Source organism: Cupressus sempervirens, chromosome 9 (genome assembly GCF_028749045.1).
Source record: "Cupressus sempervirens isolate cs-2001-9-10 chromosome 9, ASM2874904v1, whole genome shotgun sequence".
In the NCBI taxonomy this organism is placed as follows: Eukaryota; Viridiplantae; Streptophyta; class Pinopsida; order Cupressales; family Cupressaceae; genus Cupressus; species Cupressus sempervirens.
This window is the reverse complement of record NC_143126.1, coordinates 457,528,974-457,549,993: the sequence shown is the minus strand read 5'-3', so window position 1 is coordinate 457,549,993 and position 21,020 is coordinate 457,528,974.

The window sequence follows — 21,020 nt, the reverse complement described above, 5'->3', positions numbered from 1 at the left end:
GCTAGCAAATACATGATAGACCTAATCTTCGATGGATCCACTAAGACTTGACTGCCTAATATACCATGACCTAAATAATGTATCTTAGGTCTATAGAATGCATTCTTTGACAAGCTTCCATACAAATGGTTTTCTCTTAACTTTCGCAACACTTATCTTAGGTTCTCTTCATGTTCCTTCTTATTATGAGAGTATATCAAAATATTATCAAGGAATATGACCACAAAATTATCTACAAAGGTATGGAATACTCCATTCATGAGGCTCATGAATACAACTAGAGTATTCATGAGGCTAAATGGTGCTATGGTGAACTCGTAGTAACCATACCTCATTAGAATGCAGTCTTGTGGATATCACTCTCCACAATTCTCAATTGATGATAACCCAACTTCAAATCTATCTTCAAGAATGCTCAGGCACCTTGTAACTGATCAAAGAGATCATCAATCATGGGAAGTGGGTATCAGTTCTTAATGGTTAGTTTGTTCAACTATCGATCATCAATGCACAAACTAAGTGATCCATCCTTCTTCTTCATGAAGATCATCGATGCACCCCAAGGTGATTTAATAGGTCGAATATGCCCTTTCTCTAAGAGTTTCCCCAATTGAGTCTTTAGCTCACCAAGTTCATGATAGTAATCCTATAAGGTGCTCTTGATACTGGCTCGACTCTTGGCACAAGATCTATGTGAAAATCTACTGCTCTAGGTGGAGGCATACCAAGGAGCTCTGAAGGAAATACATCTCCAAATTCCTAAAGAATATGAAAATCATTGACATATGGCTCTCCCTATGAATTCTCCTCTCTATCACTAATGGTGATAGAGAACAACTGACATCCCTTTCACATGCACCATCTAAGCTACATAGTAGAAATCATATGAAGAGATCTAGTCTCTTCACTCCAAAGATCACTCTAGAGATCCCATGTTCATCCACATATTCTACCCTCTTTTATCCACAATCTATCTTGGCACTATGGGAATAAATCCAATCCATGCCAAGGACAACATCATAAGAACCTAAAGGGTTAATGAGTAGATTAGACATTATGGTCATGTCTCTAATCTAAATATGGAAATTATGGACCACATAACTAACTAACACTCTAGCTCCTAAGGATAACTCCACTTCCCAATTGACATCATGTCTAACTACCACTAGCCCACAATGCTCCACTACATATGGAGATATAAAAGATTTAGTATCTCTAGAATCAAATCAAATAATAATCATACTACCTTGTATTATACCCATGGCCTTAATAATCGTTGCATGATGCTCAGCCTAGTGGTTGTCAACCACTGTAAATTTTTGGTGGGATCTAGCCATATAGGCTCTAAGATAGCCCCTCTCTGACCACAAGATAATGTTTGATGTGGACACTCTCTATCTAAATGACCCATGTCACCACAAGTGTAGCATGATCCTTAGGTATAAGCCTATATGCCCTGTGCTTTGGTTTTCTATGGACCTCCAGACCTACTAGATCTATTGTATCCACCCCTAGAAAATTTCAGAGTCTTCGTTGGCTATGACTATGGGGCCTGTGCCTTATGATCTTGTTTAGGACCATGTGACTACCACTACTTGGTCTTAGAGCCCTAATAACCTTATGATGGTTTCTAAAACTATTGGTGTTAGAACTATTGGCCCTTAGAGGACCCTACTAAATAGTTCTAATTCCCTTCCAAGGGGGTATTTTCTATCCTAACTACTAGGTAGAGTTTCAGTTCTGAGATTGATCCTAAAACTCCTGTCTACCCTAAGTTTCCTAAACAACTAGTACTATCTCAAGTACATGTCTGAAAGTGGTAGGGAAAGCCAAATAGACTGCATTCTAGAATGTGAAATTTAGGCCCATGATGAAGTGATAGATCCATAATTTCTCATCCTTCATGTATTCAACACAGGGAAGGAGCTTGAGAAACTGACTCTCATACTAAGCTATTGTGAGGCATCTCTAATGTAGAGAATGGAACTCCTCTATTTTCTTTTGTTTGAAGTGCTAAAAAAGGTACCTCTCTTAGAATTTAACCAAAAATGTCTCCCATGTGAGGGTATCCATCCTCACTCCTCCTATAGATTCCTCCTATTACCACTAGATGGAGGCATTCTCCCTTGGCTAAAGGACTGCTAGTCATGCCTTTAAATTACTCCTATAAGGACATAATCCAAAACACCACTGTAAAATTTGTAACCAAACCTTTGCTACTACTCTATTAGTGGAACCTAGAAATAATGGTGGCTGGAGTTGTGTTAACTCCCCAATCTCATCTCCCACATGTCTAGGAGGTCTATCAGGTGATGATCCTAACTAATGTACCAACCCGCCCTCATGATTGCATTCTCCCTCAACCTACCTTAGTGGAGGACTCTTACTCCTCTCTCTACCATCTGCCCCACCTCCTCTAGGTTCATGTGCTTCCTCTTCGGGAATCTTCTACTTGGGTTGTACTATGGGTGGTAGTCTCTATAGGACTACTCCAATCAGGGTTTGGAAGGCATCCAAAATATCCTAATTAGTGTTTGGTGGTGGTGGTGTAGGTGGTGGTCCATCCTCCTATTCCACTATAGCACCTACATCTCTACAACCTCTACCTCGTAGGGTATTTCATGTGATAGGAGCTATCCTACAAAAATTAGAGTTTAGACAAGTTGAAACATAATTGTTTTAAGTTCCTCATGTTGAAACATGACTCTAATACCAAAAAGTCCTGCCCAAAATATCAAGGCAAAAACACACGAATTTTTTTAAAAGATATTTAATCCACTAAATAAATACATGTCACCTAAGAAGGTTATGAGAAGAACAAAAATAAAATCTAGTTGTGATTTAGCATGATGTAGAGTCAACATCTTAGTTAGAGAGTGTATCATAAACTCGAGCAAAGCATTAGGTTCCTTAGCTCTTGGGTCACACTTGAATTGATATGCTCAACTAATTACCTAGTCACACTAGGTTTTGACATGATTCAATATATTCATTTTGCAAGCTAAATCTATAGGTGTTTTGAAAAGAATACATAGGTTTCCCTAGCAATGCCTTAACACTATGTCCTAGTTTATAACTAATCATGTAGTATTAAATCATTACATTTAAATATTTGTATATTTAATTGATTTCAACATCTATTTTTATAACATTAAAACCTATACCACTTTCATTTATTTAAAAAGAACTAAATATACAAACCTAAACTAACATTAAACATATCTAAAATATTTCCTACCTACTAATTACTAATCTTAATTAGTTGATTGCTAAATCATAACATAATATATTCCTTCCCCAAAATAACATTTAATATCTTATAATCTATTTATCTAATTCTAAAATAAAATCAACTAATACTAATTATAAATCTAAAACTTTATAAAATAAAAATTTATCTAACACTAACTACTACAACTAACCCTTACTAACTAAACACCTAACCAATTCAATACTTATATGATGTAAACATATATTAGCTAAATTAAATTGAACTAAAAAATTACTAATTAAAAATACTAAAATGTTAATTCTAAACTAAAAAATCCTAACTATTACTAACACCAATCAAATCACAACCACTTTCACCTAACCTTACCCTTACCCCTTACTCTAACTCCAGCCCTAACTAACCCTGTCCACCTATCCTCCCCTCTTCCCAAGGACATGGTGGCTTCAAAGAAAGTTTTCACTTGATCCTAAGTCTTCCATGGTGTAGATCTTGTCTCCACACTAAAGTGGTACACATGGCCTCAAGGAAAAGACTAGAAATATTAAGGCTTGGGTGGTGTGAGAATAAAGTCAAAAACCCCTAAATTTTCATTTGCCCAAAAAAACTTTTTCCATCTTCCTAAAAAATGTGTGACCAATCTGAAGAGGAAGGGGTGAGTGGAAGATGAGATCAACAAAGTACATCCAAGTATGCATGGATAGATTGGGAAAATTTTACAAGTTAAGATTTAAAGTTTATTAAGTGAGAAAAAGAAAAAGGTTAGGATAGGATAGCTATAGGTTTATTTCAATTGCTTATCTTTTTTCTTTCTTATAATTATATATTCTTCACTTTAAAAAAAGGAGACAAATAGATTTTAAAAAATGATCTTGAAGAATATTCTATATTCTAACATTGAATTAAACCATTTTTGCATACAAATTCCAGAGAACATTTTTCTCTCAAACATGAATTTTTTTTCAAAGTTTATTTTCTCACCAAAAACCAATTTTTTTTTCATATAGAATTTTAACATGATATATATTACTAATCTCTATTCATTTTCTTGGATGAATCATAACATAGATTTTTGATGTCATATTTATGCTTTTGAGTAGGAGTGAATTGAATAATTTAACACCAAGCAATAAAAGACAACATTTTGTTTGAATCAAATTTCCTCTGTAACATGACCATAATCTAATTGCATAACTTTGTGTAACATCATCACATCCAATCATAATTGATCATATGCATATGAAATGAATTATAAAGATTTCCATAAGAAAGGAATTGCTATTTTTTCTAACAACTAGCCACTTCATATTTATTTTATTGAAAAACCTGATTCGGGGACTCAATTGTGAAAGAATCAAGGAAGAAAACCCAATATTGTTGTCTAAATTCTTGAAGCTATGAGATTGTATAGAATATTTATCTTAACTCAGAGAGGTCTAGAACCTATCTCAATTGAATTGTCACATATACATATATATAATATATCTTAAGTATAAGGAAGAAGAAGAAGAGTAACAAAAGAAGAGAATGCCACTTATACTTTGTATATAGGAAGCAAGGACCCCCAAAAGGGTACCCAAATCTTCTTCAAGAGCACATCAAAAAAGTCTAAAAGTGCCTGCTATTTTCCTAAGTTGTTTTCCCATAGACCCTATGCTATACTTCTACTATAGCCACATGATACTTTCTACTATAGCCATGTGATACTTTTTACTATAGTCACATGATAATTTCTACCATGGCCATTTAATACTTCACCAGTATCATACAATACTTTTCACTACTATAATATGCCACTTTACCAATATCAAACAATGTTGAACAAATATCGCCTAGGTTTATAAGGCCAATTGGCCACCTAGGAGGAAAATGAGGTTTAGAACCTCCACACTGAAGAGTATTGGAGCCACAAAGATTGAGGAAAGATCACTCCAAAGCATAAAAGAGATCAAATAACCTTCACTTACTAGAATGAAGAAGCAAAAAGATCTATCCATCTAAACCATAGCATTAGAACTAAAACATGAATATAAGCAACATCATATTAAAATGGAATAAACAACCATCAGATATTCCCTCTAAACATGATATAATCAAATCGATACAACTATGCTCGTTTCCTTCCTACCATAATCACATCATGAGACCTTGAGGGCCCTACCCATACTCTAAAGAATGAATCTCAAATTTCCAACAAGATAGTTGGAGTTGTCTCATGAGATTGTTCTTACCAGTAACCATCAATTAACATCATAAGAACAAGTACATCCACATGCTAATCTACCAATAGCATCACTAATCCAAAGAAATGGTAAGAAACATCATCTAGCAATATGATACAAAATTATGATAAAGGAATGGATCAAGTAAATTACTAAACATCATCTAAATATTATATCAATATGTAAGAATTTGGCTTAGGCCAGAATTCACCCAAGAACTAAAGAACTCAACACAAGCAAATAGTAGACATAAATAGACAGATTATGATCAGAATGACGATATTCATTCAATAACTGGTTGAGAGTACACTAGGAGTGCTTGTATATAAAGGCCTCAGGAGACCTTCTAGAATGCATAGAAGTCAACATCATGATATGTCATACAACTAGGCACATGTCCACCAGATATGGATTATCCTCCATTGAGCATGGGATTAAGTGCGATGATGTGAGGATAAGCCTACAATGGTGTAGCATGCAAATTAGTGGTGTCGATAACATGTGCTAAATGAGGAGTGCAAATAACTATGTTGTCATCATGACAACTCAATGAATGATGCATACTCATGTGTTGTAGACACCATGTGCATAATTAGAGTTGCATAACTCAATGAAAGTACACAAACTCCTAAGTGTCTCACCTAAAATAATAATAAAATAATGTAAAATAATTAAATAATGCATTAACCTAAGTAAACTTAAGTAAGTGTAATAATTAAATACTTATTTATACCAACACCCCCCCTTAAGTGCAACTTAGGGGAATTCCCTTAAGCTTACGAAATCTAGGATGAAATATAGAATGGGTCTTGGCTACTAGGCCATATTAGGTACGCATGTACATAATGATATGCAGTCTCCCATAAAGTGGGGAAAGAGGGAAAACCTCATGGGAAAAACCCTCCTCCAAAAAGAGAGATAAATAGGGATGCATGGATGGATGGAGTAATCAAGACCCCCCCATTACGACATACATCCAATATATACATAAGAGAATGATGAGAAGAAGAAGAGAGATAGGATAGGCTCCCCCCCCTCAAAGAAGAATGCCGAATAGTGACTGCTCCAATGAAGAAGTTGATCCAAGACTGTAGAATGGTGTTCCTCCCCTTAGGAATAAACAATGCCAAAGGTACAAATGAGATGCTTCCACTGTGTGTGGAAAGAATCCCATGGATGAGTGATGTCTCTAAAACCTACTCAACTAGCTGAAGAACCTATCCCAAAGAACTGTTTGTCTCTGCAATTGATGAAGAACCCTGCTGCAACTGCTGATCATAAATATCCACAATCACTTCAACCTGTGAGGATTGATCATGTAGAGAATGAACAAGAGAGTCTAATGGAACCCGCATGGCAACTAAAGAAGGTAATTTTGCATCAAGAAGAAGAGGTAGATCATCAATACTGTCTCCCAAATTTTTCACTGAACCTATATTTGGAAGACTGGACGTACCCTGTTGTTTTGGACCAATCATTATGGCTATGTAAGCATGTGGACTGAACTAGTGAAGTGATCTCTCACTACAACTATTGATAGAACCCCACATGTTTGAATCTTTTGAAGCACTATCACTAAAATCACTTTTAGTATCCACACTGTACAATGTGTGAAGAGGAGTAGAGGACAAGCTTGGAGAACTTTCCTCAAAATGTACATCCTTCTCCATAAATATCTGATGTGTCTTAGGATCTAGAAGTCTATATGCCTTCGCACTTTCTTCATAACCAATGAAGGTACAAGGCTGAGATGGTTGTGCCTTGCATCCTTTGGAAGATCTCTTTGCCCATGTAGGACAACCGAAGACTCTAAAGTGTGTCACAATAGGATTTTTGCCACACCATGCCTCAAAAGGAGTTTTTCCATCTAAGGGTGGATGAGGAGAATGATTAAGAATGTGAGTGGCACTGGAGATTGCTTTGACTTCTAATGATGGATTGAGAGATTTGGCATGAATTATCCAACTTGCCATAGATTTGAGAGTTTGAATCCTCAAAGCTGTAACATCTATCTTATGCAAACTGAATGCTGGTGGAGTTTGAAGATCAATTCCCTCATGTATAAAAAATTCCTTGAGTCTTCTATTCACATCCATGTTTCCATTGTCCATTAGACGTACTTTGATGGCTTTCCTAGATTTTCATTCTACATGAGACTTGAAGTCTAGAAACTTGACCAACACTTTATTCTTGTTATCTAGAAAGTAGGCCCAAGTGAATCTTGAAAAGTCATCAACTAAGGTGAGTATGTAACGACCTTGTCTTAATGCAAAAGGACCTACTAATACCATTTGAACCATCTGTAGAACACTTGTTACTCTTGAAGACTTCCCTCTTTGTAACTTCCCCTCTGGATGCATATCCACTGAATCTGTTGAACATTTACCCTTATAAAAGTTGATTTGAGGTAGACCTTTCACCATTTGGTATGTGCAAAGTTGTTGAAGATAGTGGTAGTCAAGATGACCATACCGCTCATGCCATAGTTGCATATTTGAATTGGATTGAGATAACAAGGCCTTTGAAGGAGACTCGGGCACAAAATGAGAGAAAGAGTACAACCTCTTGTTATCATTCACTTTCCCCACTGTAACCAAGGAATCATCTTTAAGACTGTGCACTTTTACTGAGTCTGGAAGGAACTCAACTCTATGTCCATCTCTGAGGTGAGTGATTTGGTAGATTGATAGGAGATTCGAACTTAGGTTTGGAACATAGAGAACCTCTTGAAACTCTCCATTTTCCATCTACATGTTTCCTTTTCCTTCAACTTCCATTTTGCTATCATTCCCCATGAAGATGTGTAGTACCTTGGACTGCTTCATTGAAGAAAAATTCTCCTTTGAAGAACCCATGTGATATGAGGCACCTGAGTGAAATATCCATTCCTTTGAAGAGTTTGAATTAGCCATGAGTGCTTTCCCTTTGCCCTTCAAATCTGAAGATGACCCTTTATCCTTATAAGCATTAGGCAAAGGAACATTATATTTCTTCATGATGTTGTTCAATTCATCAATCTTCTTAAGGTAACACTCATGCTCTTCATGACCCAATTTCTTGCAATAAGTACACTTCTTTTTCTCCTTATTGTTGTTCCCTTTCTTGTTGGAATTCGAGGACTTGCCTTGTTAATTGGATTGTGGTGTTGCCATTTCTGCATCCTTAGATTTATCAATCTTCCATTTCTTCTTACCCTTTCCTTTACCTGAAGATTGTCCAGTTGAATGTTGAGAACCCTCATTGGCCACCAATTATTTAGACTAAGGTGATTTGAGAATCCCCATTGATTTCAACTTCTTTTCTTCATCATCCAACAGTTTAACATATTCATCAAAAGTGACTTTCTTGTAGGCAGACCCTAAGGTAGTCTTTGAGGTCTTAAAAGAAGATACAAATGTGGAATATTCCAATGGCAGCTTGTTATGTATGAGATAGATCAGTTTGTCATGTCTTATAGAACTCCCACAATCAGTAAGCTTTGTCCTTAACTCATTCACCTTGATGATGAAGCCCTATATTGAGTCATATGACTTAGGATCTAAGGACACAAGCTCATCTTCAATCTTGAACACATCCTCTTCGAACACTTTACCATAAAGGCTTTTGAGGTTATCTCAAGCTTCCTTGGATGTAGTACATTTCTTGATTTGATACATGATCTTATCATCTACCCCCAAACATATATCACCTAGGGCTTTCCTATCCATTGCTACCCAATTTGAAATATCACTTGCAAAAACATTATCACCTACTAGTTTAGGAAGAGTACCATCTACATATTGTGAAAATCCATTATGCATTAAGTGATACAACATTTTGATTGACCATGAAGCATAGTTATGAGGAGTTAATTTACAAAACTTAAAGTTTCCCATAATGCAAAAACTGCAGAAAAGAGAGAACACAACACCAAGAACACCCCCCCCTTTTCACTAAATCAAGAAACCCCCCCAAAATAGATGCTTTGGGCACTTTATCAGTAGTGTGATTACAATGGGCCACTTGCCAATTTGGGCCTTTGTGGACTTCTAATTTTTCTTGTTACACCTCTTAATAGAGTACAAATTTGAAACTTTATAATGTGCTACAATTTTGAAGCATTACAAAGCAAAGAAAGGTGCTATTGCTGAAAGTGACACTTTTGTCCATAAAACCCTATAATTTGATGCCAAATCTAGAAAGTAAATGAAAAATAATGCACTTTCAAAAAAAATATAGCCTATTTTTTTACTCTAGATGTGCCTGTACGGAGCATTTGAAGTTGCAAAATGCATGATTGTGCAGGTATAGTCACCAAAAAATGCAAATTGTGAAAAATTCAAGCATCAAAACCAAAAAATAGCTACACTACTAAAAAATTTAGGAAATTCTACCCAATTTCAAAAAAAATTGCACCTGATTTGGAGTCCAGATGTGCAAGTTATGGCCTCCCAAAGTTGGACTGCAAAAACCAAAATCAATCTAGAGAGAGGTTGCATCAGCGAATCATGAGGTTGAATTTGACAATCATACGACCATCTTAGTAGTTATAATTTTCCCAAAAATGACGTCTAGATAGGCATTAAATTTTAGATCATAGAAAGAATGATGTTAGCACACCTAGGCACTCAGATGATGTGGCAGCTGACGTGGAATTTTTGTACTATATGGAATTGTATGGAACTTGATGACATCACTCTATTGTGTTGACTGGTCAGGATGTGGTGGTGGAAGATGTGTCACTGTGCAGTCAATGTTGACTAGGAAATGACTTGGCAGTATGTCCTGGGTGTGCGAGTACGGATGGACCCTGCGCAAGATGGTGTGCTAGGTGAATAGAAACTTGCCACGTAGCGGTCACAGATTGATGCACTATGTTGGCACATTTAGGATGATCCAATGGTACCATGTGGAGAATATCTCTATTCGTAGGTGAAATGTGTCAGATTTTTAACTTTCGTGTCGAGTTTTTGCTTTTTCGATGCCGGACTATTGGGAATAGTCTCACATTCGTGGGGCATTGAGATTTGTAGTTGTTTTAAAACAATTGTCCGTGAGTTTTAAAATAGAAGAAGCACACAGGGTGTGGGCTAGCTTGGTCCACATGCTAGTGGAAATGGCTGCCGGTCTGATTAAACGTGGTCGCCGGTGGTTGGAATGTTGCTGATTTTTTGAGGTACTTTTCGTCAGTGTGCCAAATTAATGGAATTTGCACGCTGCTTTGCGGTGCAACTCTATAGTTTCATAGAGGTATGACCCACCAGAATTTGGAGAGTAAAATGCCCATCGATTAATGAATAAAAAACTTGCAATAATAATAATTCCACCACACCAAATATAGAGCCAAGCCAGGGTGTCACTACCTGGTTCGGCACAAAAAATTTCTCTGCCTCTACTAATAAATCCGAAAATAATTTCAAAAATATAAATAAATTGCAGAGATTTAAATCTAAAAATAACTAATCAGATCAATTAAATGATCATACCCGAATTGCAAATCGGGGCCTCCGAGTTCCGATTTGCAAAATTTTTTTGCCTCACGATCAACTTTCACCCATTATAGGAAAATTTATAGTCGATCTTCACCGAATCGACACTCTGGATGCAACAGTGAGGTCAAATCTAGCTCTAGACACTCCCAATTTCTACGAATCCTCTGGAGTCGTGTTGAGGTGCAGAAGCATGAATGGTCTCAAATGGCTATGTGATGAGAATCTCCCTTAGCTCTGATACCATGTAAGAATTTGGCTTAGGCCAGAATTCACCCAAGAACTAAAGAACTCAACACAAGCACACCATAGACCAAAATAGATAGAGTATGATTAGAATGACGATATTCATTCAATAACTAGTTGAGAGTACACTAGGAGTGCCTATATATAAAGGCCTCAGGAGAGCTTCTAGAATACATAGAAGTCAACATCATGATATGTCATACAACTAGGCACATGTCCACCAAATATGGATTATCCTCCATTGAGCACGAGATTAAGTGTGATGATGTGAGGATAAGCCTACAATGGTGTAGCATGCAAATAAGTGGTGTAGACAACATGTGCTAAATGAGGAGTGTGAATAACTATGTTGTCATCATGATAACTCAGTGAATGATGCATACTTCTGTGTTGTAGACACCATGTGCATAATTAGAGTTCTGTAACTCAATAAGAGTACACAAACTCCTAAGTGTCTCACCTAAAATAATAATTAAATAATGCATTAACCTAAGTAAACTTAAGTAAGTGTAATAAGTAAATACTTATTTACACCAACAAAATGCATCCAAGATAAAAAATAAATCAAAAGTAAACATACTCTAGATACATCGAAGTACCAAGTGAATATCTAGCACTAAACTCAAATTGGAAGTAGACCATCTCAACACACCAATCTGTAGTAGTGCTATAGGTAGCTATGCTTCCCAACCATGTAGTACCCATAGGTCCACACCTACCATGCTCATGGAGATAATGACCCAACCACAATCACATAAGACAAACACCCAAGGCTAATCCAATCAAGAACATGATACCAACATCTATATGATTATGAGACAACGTAGTACATTAGGTCACTAGTCAAACCCATTATGGATAACTATACATAGGGACTCTAGTTGAGAATAGGTCACTTAGCATCAAAAAGCACAAACTATAAGTCTATGCAGCAATATCAACTCTTATTGGGAGGCCACACATCATGTCCTCGACTTAACCATTCAAACACATACCCTTGGCTTAACCATTTAAGTACACACCTTCAACTTAGTAGTTCAGGTGTTCTCTTATATTATCATTATGTTTGAAGGATCCACAAATTCAACAAAATACCTGCATGCAATAACTTGTTACAAAAAAGAAAAAGACAAGAGAAGGAAAGGGTTTGGCTTTGAAAATATGCAAGAATATATTATCAACTTGAAAGAATAATTGAAATTTACAATTGATCAATCCTTATAGGAGATCTTAAAACCTAAAAGGGAAACCTTAAGAGGTAAATAATATTTAATAATTAATATTTAATTATTAAATGGGAATGCATGCACATAAAGGGAAATCTTAATAAGAGAGTAAAGGTAATTTAAAAAATAAATTAAATTAAATCCTTTACTCCAACACCCCACCTTAAGAGGAGCAAGATTGTAGCTACAAACAATGCATAAAAAAATAAGGAAACTACAATGTTGAAAGAAAACTTGGATTCTAACAACAAGGCTTGATGAGGTACCTAATCACTACCAAATCTCTAATAAATAGAGAAATAGAGAAAACCAAGTGGAAAAAAAATCTACTCCAAAAAGAGATAGAAAGGAAAGTACAAATGACATCTCTTAAGAGACTCTCTCAAAACCATAAGTACAATGAAACCCCCCATGATAGAGGCTCAAGACTCCATAGCCCCCTCAAAATGCTAGAAATCCTATGTTGACAAACAAACTAATATGCCTCCAATCTGAAAGAAAGAAAAACACTAGACAAGGAGGATGAAACCCCTGAATGTAAGGTGAAGCTAGAAGTCCTAGATGATGCTCAAAGGAGAATGCATGAGAATCTTGAAATGGAATCTCTAATGGAGGCAAGAAAAAATGTGTGGTGAATCTATCATATGAGAGGAAATGCATGTCCTATGATATATCATCACCTACTTCAGTAGGTGGCTCAATGAATGGAGCTGCAATGTTAGGCAATGTTGAAGAGTAATCATGTACAGTAGGTGGAATATGAATAGGAGGTGGAGGTGTAGATGTCATAACACTAGTCTTAGGAACAAAACATAAGCTCAAGTGACATGACTTCACCTCAATATTCTCTCATGAAGAAGGAGATTGAGACTTTGATTGTAAAGATGGTGGACCAAAATGAAAGAAATTAAGAGTATAAGTGGGAAGAATGATCAACAATCCCTATAGGAACAATATTGCATATCTCACTATTTCTGATGTGCATTGAATCTTGTGATAAATCGACTATCTTCCATGTCCCACTAAATAGAGAGAAGGTAAGAGGACAAAGATGGAACACATAGTACATCATCAAATGTACCATCATACATGTTAATAGAACCTTTCTCACATACAATCATAACAATGTTATTTCCCATAAAAATGTGTGGAGTAGGAGAAGCATCAAAAGAAGAGAAAAAATCCTAAGAAGATTTCCTTATAGTGTGAAGCACTTGAATCCAATAATCATCTAGATGAATGTGGAGTAGTAGTTGCACATAATGCATGACCCTTTCCTATGTCTTTACCATTTTACTAAAATGATGATGAAAAAGAAGATGTGTGAGAAGTAGAAGGAATATCAATGCTGCTCTTTTGAAGGAGAGTTGTCAAATCCTAAACCTGTTTGGCATAGCCATCTAACTTCTTCTCATAGAAATGTGACTCATCATGATTGGGATCATTACAATATGAAAACTTTGGTCTATCTAAATTTTATTTATCCCCCTTTGGAGGAGGTGGACCTGATGAGAGGTGAGGGATAGAATCAATCAGAGACTTTGTAAGATGTGACTTCTATTTCTTCTCTTTCTTTCTAGAAGATGTTTGAGCTACCAATGCATGAGTTTGTGAGCCTATGAGATAATTCAACTGAGAGATCTTAGCTTTTTATCAAGTCAAATGATCACAAGTAACCTCAAAGGATGGAATGGTAAATCTAGTACCCAAAGCATGCATGGTGTAATGGAAGGTAGAAGCAAAAATCTGAAAGTTTCCACGAAGCTTAGAAAGAATAAGGTAAATGCACTCAATATCAGTGTTAATCTTTCCACAACCCTATAATAAAGATCTATGCTATTTGAACTTCATCTAGAAGTCCTCAAAGGAAGGAAAAAAAATTGGTACAAGAGAGGTAAGCTCTGCCTCAATCTAAAGTGCCCTAAAATCATTCACTATACCAAACAAGCCATTAAGCTTGGTCTACATAGCTAGAGGGGTATTGTACCCATCAAGATGAAACTATAGGTTGTCAGATACCTATAAAGAAATCAACCCCATTTCCTCGTCTATCTTGTTCTTTTAGTACATGACCTTGAAGGGCCTCTATAAAACTGGTTGTACTACATTTAAAACTAGACCACAACCCTTTTGACTGGAGAAGCCTTGTCATCAAGGATTTCCATGTGTGAAAATTATGAGGGGTCATAAGTTCTAGACAAGAAGAGCTCTCAACCATTTCTTTAGAAGGTGTTTGTTTCTAAATAGTTCTAGTTTATTGATGAAAATGACAAAAGCATTAATATAAAACACCCCCCACAGTGCGAAAAATTGAACCCCAGATGCTAGAAAGAATGCATATACAAGAAAAAATTTTAAAAAATTGTTTTAGTATCACATGTACCTTTAAAAAATAATGATGAAATAATAGAGAATAAAGAAAGTGCTTGAGAAGATCTTTCTGATGCTTCTTTCGGATCAAAAAATGGAGCTAAAATGAGCAAGTTATGTTTCACAAAATGCAAAAAGCATCATCAAACTTTGACTAAAAAACCCAGTCTCAAACTGGAAAAAAATCCAAAACATACATTCACCATCATGTCCATCTTGGAATCATCTTTTCAATAATATCTTGTTTTCCAAAAAACACCTCTTTATGCCCAAGTTAAAGCCAAAAAATAACTAGGTACCATAAAATTGCAAAAAAAAAACCTTGGAACTTAAAATTAAGCCCCACTAGCCCCCAACATGACCACAGGAGGGCTGGGTGGTGTGGGAGTGGTGTACAGGTGGAGCAGCTAGTAGTGGTGGCATGCAGGTGGCATGTGGGCATGGTGGCACATGAGGTACGATGTTGGCAACTATTGCACAATGGTGGCTAGGATGAGGCAGGACCTTTTTATAACTGGCTATGTTAATTTTTTAATAATAAAAAAATTAGTTTTTTCAGTGATGTTTCAAAAAAGATGACCTCGATTATGTGGTAAGGGTCGTACGACCTTAGTAGGCAAAAAATTTTTTTTCTCAGAATGTAATGTTGACCAAAACATGCATTTTTTTATTGGAAATAAGGGTTTTGACATCCTCTAAATCCAACCATGCCAAAGTGCTCCTAATTTTAAAGACTGCCTATTTCTATAAAAATACCTAAAAATAACCAAATATGTTATGTTAAACCCTCGTTCCTATTTTTCTCCAAATAAAAGCAAGCTACAACAAATTCGACTCTAATACCATGAAGGATTTGATGAGAAGAAATCCACATATCTAGTAGAACACCTACATGCAAGAACATGTCATAGAGAAGAAAAAGACAAGAGATGACAAGGGTTTGGCTCTAAAAATATGCAAGAATATATTATCAGATTGAAAAAATAATTGAAACTTACAATTGATTGATCCTTATAGAAGGAGAACGTAAAATCTAAAAGAGAAACCCTAAGTGGTAAATGAAATTTAATATTTACTATTTAATATTTAATTATTAAATGGAAATACATGTGCATAAAGGGAAATCTTAAGAAGGGAGTAGAGGTAATTTAATAATATTAAATTAAATTAAATTAATCTTTTAATTTAACAATTTTATTATCCCATTTATTAGTTTTGGTTATCACTTTTTAAAACCTCTTCAGATTACCTTGTTGGCCACTTTTGGGTTGGGGTACATGAGAGAAGCCACTCCACATGTCTACCCTACATACCCATGCTCATCACATGAAGAGTGCCCAAAGGCAATGCAAGTTTCCAACCCAACCCCAAATGAACAATCCCTCAACTAGCCTAAATCTGAGAGTTTAGGTCTCACAAGATCCTATCACATGCATTCGCATGTGTTGATGTGTGGACACAACCAAATTCACAAAAATAATCACATAATATCAATGCAAGGGTTGGATATTGGAAATGAAACAAATGATATGAGTACAATTATCTCACTCAACTGACCCATATCTAGGAGTACAAATTCAACATGAATCCTAAAGAGGCAACAAAACACCAAACATCATGAACTCACTTAACCAACCTTAATCTAGGAGTATGGATTCTACATGAATTACAATGATGCAAGTAAAACTAAGATCGAATTGGAAACCTAATATACATTTCAGATCTATGACCAAAATAAATGTCAAGAAATATCCAAGAAAACTAAATGGCACACAAAATGAGGCAATACACAAATCTTTCAAAAATCAACATTGTTAAAAATTGACAAAATTAAAACTCATTGGTCAAATCCACCCAACATCGTGCTTTTCAAATAAAAACATGGATCTAAACACTTCATACAAAACCAACAGCATAACAATAGGAAAACCCCCAAACCCACATGCTGAAAACATAAAATACTCACACCCATCCAACTAGGTACTAAAATTGCATGAAAATGGAGGGGAAAACTAATTATCCACTCCCTAACATTTAGCAATTGAAAGAATGGATAAAAATGAGCTAAAAATAATTAAACTAGAAAGCCCTACCTCACATGTTTGATAAAAATCAAGAAAGGATAAATAAATGATACACCGCCAAATTAGCTGAAACATTTCAACAAAGAGGAGCAATCTTGATACAAATCCAATGAGATTGATCTCACAAAGTTCTGTCAAGCCAAACTCTCTTAATGAACAAATGTTCATTTTAGCCCAAAGGGGTTTTGAGCATTTTGCTCTTCAAAACATGAAACTCCAAGTGAAGATTGAATAATAAAGTTCCTTCTATCCAATATAAGCACTTTTCCAAAGTGGCTTATAAATTAGATTATTAAATTAGCTTAATAACCAACTAGCTCCTTAACCCCATTAATTTGGGCAATTTTGATTGCTTGGAATTCAACTACGACAAATTAGTTAGGAATAAAATAAATATTAGATGAAATAATTAAGATTCCACTTAAGCTATTAAATCACAATAATTAAATAAATTTTAGGACCATTGTGGATTCCTAAATGCATAGACACACTTATGGGTCAAATCACATAATGCATTATGAATCCATATTTACTAATTAACTAGAGGTTTCAAATACTAATAAAGATACATCACCCATACAAGGACGACATTGGCTCAACATGAAATGTTTGATCAATAACTTCATGTGACACTACAAGGGATATAATTCATGCACACTAAATCACAATCAAGTGTACAAGCACAATATATCATAGTCGATGCAACAAGAACATCGATTACATAATTAAAGCATCAATGAAATTCATTTATATAATAATTTAAATATCCTATTTTATATAATCGTTGAAATGGACAAGGTAAATATCCATAGCACATAATTCCATAAATTCAACATGGGTAAATAATTTTCTAATTAATTTAAGAATTTAATAATGGAATTAATAATAATCACTCAACTACATAAATGCCACTATAACATATAAGTCAACATAGTCAAACAAATGAGTAAACACTACTACAAGAACCTAGTCAAGTGCAGCAAGATAATAATACAGTGTGCAATCAATGCACATATCTTAGGGTAGTCATGAAACAACATCATAACACCATATGAATCCAAGTAACCACTGGCACAACCCTCAGTGAAACCATTAAATACATCATAATCTCATAAATCAAGCATAAGCATAATCAATCCAACTGATATTGTAACATAAATCCAACCAGCCCAAGGGTGTTGACCACTCATGGGTCCAAACACGATCACTCACAAAGAAAGAGAATCATGGTTGCATCCATTAGGAGGAATGAGAGAAATCAAATGGGAGAGGCACTACATGTATGGAGCCATCAGCTCCAAAAACCATGTCTCAAAACATTGAGTAGTAGTTGCTAGTAGAAATAAGCTAAACGACAACATGGGGACCTTCCCCAAGAATGATAAGACATCTCAAATAGAGATAAGGTTAATAAACCTTCAAAAATTGATTATTATAGAAAGCTTATTAATGGAGATTAAGTTTGGTAAATCCATGTGAATCCATCTTGGCTATTTGCAGATATGGAAATGTTGTCATGAATGGCAACACATGATGTAGATACTTTTAGTAAACCTTAGAAATAAATATACTTAGCTTTTTGATACTTACAAAATTTTCTAAGTATGAAAATGGTTTAAAGCAGTGCATTGTTTTATATGTAAAATGTTTCTGACATCATATTATGGCTAGCAAGGTTAGATGGAGATAATATACATGTTCATGATGATGTGTTTTAACCTCAGAAATTAGTACAGATAGTTTAGAAGATAAATATGTAAGATCTACTAGTATAACTGTGTACAAAACAATACAATGAAGGTAAAGGAATTATTTTATTTACAAAATAATTACTTGACCAATTAGGACCAACATCCTAGACATTTACTCTAAATTAGAAAAGTATATTGTGGTCTTAGTGGACCTAGTAGCAATTTGTGAAAAAACTTAACTTTTTGTGAAGTGATATATGTGAAGTTTTTGAGAACCTGATTTTGTGATCCAAGATCAAGTTAAGGCTAGAGATCAACTGAGAATAAGTTACAACATCTATACTTCTATATTTGAGGAACTTAAAAGTTTAATTACATGTTTGGGAAGTGAGTTCTTCTTGTAATTTGAAAGTACATGTTTGGGCAGTGAGCTCTTCTTGCATACATTATACCACAACTCGAAATAGGGTTGGAATCTCCTAATAGGGACTCTATATACTAAATTTTCTTATTGACTCCTAACAGGGTCCATCCTCTAATAAGGAGCATATATCAATATATCTTTGTGGGTATCATTCCCACTAGGGTTTTTCCTTGGCCAGGGTTTCCCTAGTTAACAAAATATGGTGTTATGAGTTCTCTTTGTGTATGGTTACTTTTACTATTCAACATTGTTTGTTTACTTTCTTATGCATTGTTGAAAGTAATTAATAATATTCAGTTTGTGAAAAAAGTTTGTAGAATATTGATTCACCCCCCACACCCCCCCCCCCCTTCAGTATTCCCTATTTCTAACAATTGGTATTAGAGTATAGTTACTTAGAAGAGGCTTAACAACTTAAGTAAGATGCCTATGGATATGGAATAATTGATGAAGAATCTTGAAGAGGAACTTGAATAAATTGATCTCCCTACTAAAGAAAGAGATAAGCTAAAGGATAGATATGAAGACTCCAAAGTATACATTGGACAATTAAATGACAAGATTCAATACCTCAAATCCAAGATTGAATCTATTGAATTTGAAACTAGTGATGATGAATATTCAAAGTTGAAAATAGAGTACAATAAATTGAAGCATGAGTTGAAGATTACTAATCTAAAGTTAAGTTTTAAGAGTGATCCTAACAAAGTTGAATCTAAATTGAAGATAAAAATTTAGATCTTAGAGCCAATCTAGAAAAGTTGACATCTGATCTTGAAGCATTAAGAGAAGAGCATGAAGAACTTTAAAAGTACAACACTATTGTGAAAGGTGAACTAAATCAAAGTAAGGTACAACTTGAAAATATTTATTCCAGAAGAGAAAAGTTTAATGAATCTAAGTCAATACAAAGACCTACCTATGATAAGGCTAGTATTGGTTACCTATTTAATATGTCTGCAAAGAAAGTTGAAAGTGGATCAAATCTGAAAGAAAAATAAAAATTTGATGATAAGATTTAATCTAGTCAATCTTCTGATAAATCTAAAGAAGTTGAACAAGTCAAGGAAACTGAGAAATTGGATGAACCTAAGCAAGATGGATTTCCTAGAAAAACTAGTTATGAATTTAGAGGTAAGTGTTTCTCATGTAATGAAATAAGTCATATGAAAAGAGATTGTATAAATAAGTCATTTAATAATGTTATAATTTTTATTGTCATAATTGTCATGGTATGGGTCATAAAATAATTGATTCTAAGAAGCATAAATATGATAATGATAAAAGGAAGAGCAGAGTGTCTGGAAATACTAACCCAACAAATAGAAGAAGATCTAATGAGAGGACATCAAGAGAAAGAAGACCTTTTGATGAAAGAAAGTAGATCATGTGTTATAAGTGTAACAACTTTGGACAGATAGCCCAAAATTGTCAAGCACCTATTGATCAATAGAATCCCAAAAGTAGAACCCCAATATATTAGTTATGCAACAACTTTGGACATACAACAAAGTCTTGCAGAATGGATAGAAGCAATAATGGAAGAAACTTTAGAAATGATAGAAGGAATCATGAAAGGAACTTTGAGAATAGAAACAATGGAAGAAACTTCAAAAATAAAACAAGGAATGATGAAAGCACCTCTAGAACTAAGAAAGACAGTGAAGATCGAAAAAAATGTAGTTACTAAACTTCAAGAAGAACTTGATGAGTAATTTGTAAAAGGATTAAATATTTCTAAGGAAATGTTAGATGATGCAAAGACAGAAAGATTGAAGTCAAGAATTGAGTTTGATTCAACTAGGTTGAATTAAGCTTGTACCAAAACTCAAAACGAAGTAGAGATAGAATTGTGAGTAGTGAGGTTGGGAAAAGGTGTATCTAGATGAGTCTAGATTGTGGCTAAGCTGGCTTGGAGTTTGGAGCTTTTAAGAACAAGTTACGAAGGAAATAAGAGTTACTATTGTAAATAGAGAAGGTTGATTCTATAACAGTAGATGGAATCTATGTTTTTACAGTGAATTTCATGAAGCAAAATTTTGTGAAGCATTGTTATGATG